The 909-nt window shown below is 41.4% G+C and overlaps 1 pseudogene; it reads right to left on the bottom strand.

Moving 5' to 3' along the window:
• Nucleotides 1–357: 357 nt before the first annotated feature.
• LOC111915338 (5S ribosomal RNA) lies at nt 358–475 on the bottom strand (annotated as a pseudogene).
• Nucleotides 476–909: the final 434 nt, after the last annotated feature.

Genomic DNA, 909 nt, shown 5'->3' with positions numbered 1-909 from the left:
ATGTTTCCAGGGTTTGTTGTAGATGCTCTTTATGATTTCCTTCTTACTACGAGAGTAGATAAGTAAGTCATTTATAAGGACAATGACGAACTGATCCAAGTAAGAATGGCATACCCTATTCATTAAGTTCGTGAATACTACGGGCGTATTGGTCCTATCCGAGGGGTATCACTACGGACTCGTAGTGTCCGCATCGAGTTTGGAAGATTGTACTCGAGAAACCCTTCACTAACATGCGTAACTGGTGATATTCGGATCTTAGGTTCATTTCTGAAAGGTACGTCGTTCCTTGCGGTTGGTCAACTGATTCATCTATGCGAGGCAGAGAGTGATGATTTCTAATGGAAGTCCTGTTGAGGTCTGCACCACGAGGACTTCCCAAATGTCACCCATACTAGCACTACTCTCACTTAAGCACGCTTAACTGCGGAGTTCTGATGGGATCCGATGCATTAGTGCTAGTGTGATCGCACCCCTTGGATTTTGTCTTCTTGAAGAATAAGACCAGAGCTCCCAAAGGTGAGAAGCTTGGTCTTTTCATTCTATTGCTGAGTAGTCGTTAAACTGTCCGGACGGTTCTTGTATCATTTTGATTCAGACCAAGAGAGGAGTTATTATACATGAAAACTTAGCTCATACATGTTATGATATAATCAAGACGGGGCGGATAATAAAATGTGTGATTCTACTCTAGTCCCACATCCCAACAAGGAAAAGAAACTACGTTAGAAATCTCACATTCTATTGTCTACCAGGTCTTCATTATATATAACTTGGGAAGGTATAAGCGAGGAAAGTCGTGACAATAATCTTCTTACGAATCTTTTTCGATGAACTAAGATTTCCTAGTAAAGGCTACTATTGACCCTGGATGTACGTCGATCGTTCAATGAAAGAGCAAGAGTATGT

The sequence above is a fragment of the Lactuca sativa genome, chromosome 8, assembly GCF_002870075.4.
Source record: "Lactuca sativa cultivar Salinas chromosome 8, Lsat_Salinas_v11, whole genome shotgun sequence".
Taxonomy (NCBI): domain Eukaryota; kingdom Viridiplantae; phylum Streptophyta; class Magnoliopsida; order Asterales; family Asteraceae; genus Lactuca; species Lactuca sativa.
This window is presented reverse-complemented; position numbering and strand designations above follow the sequence as displayed.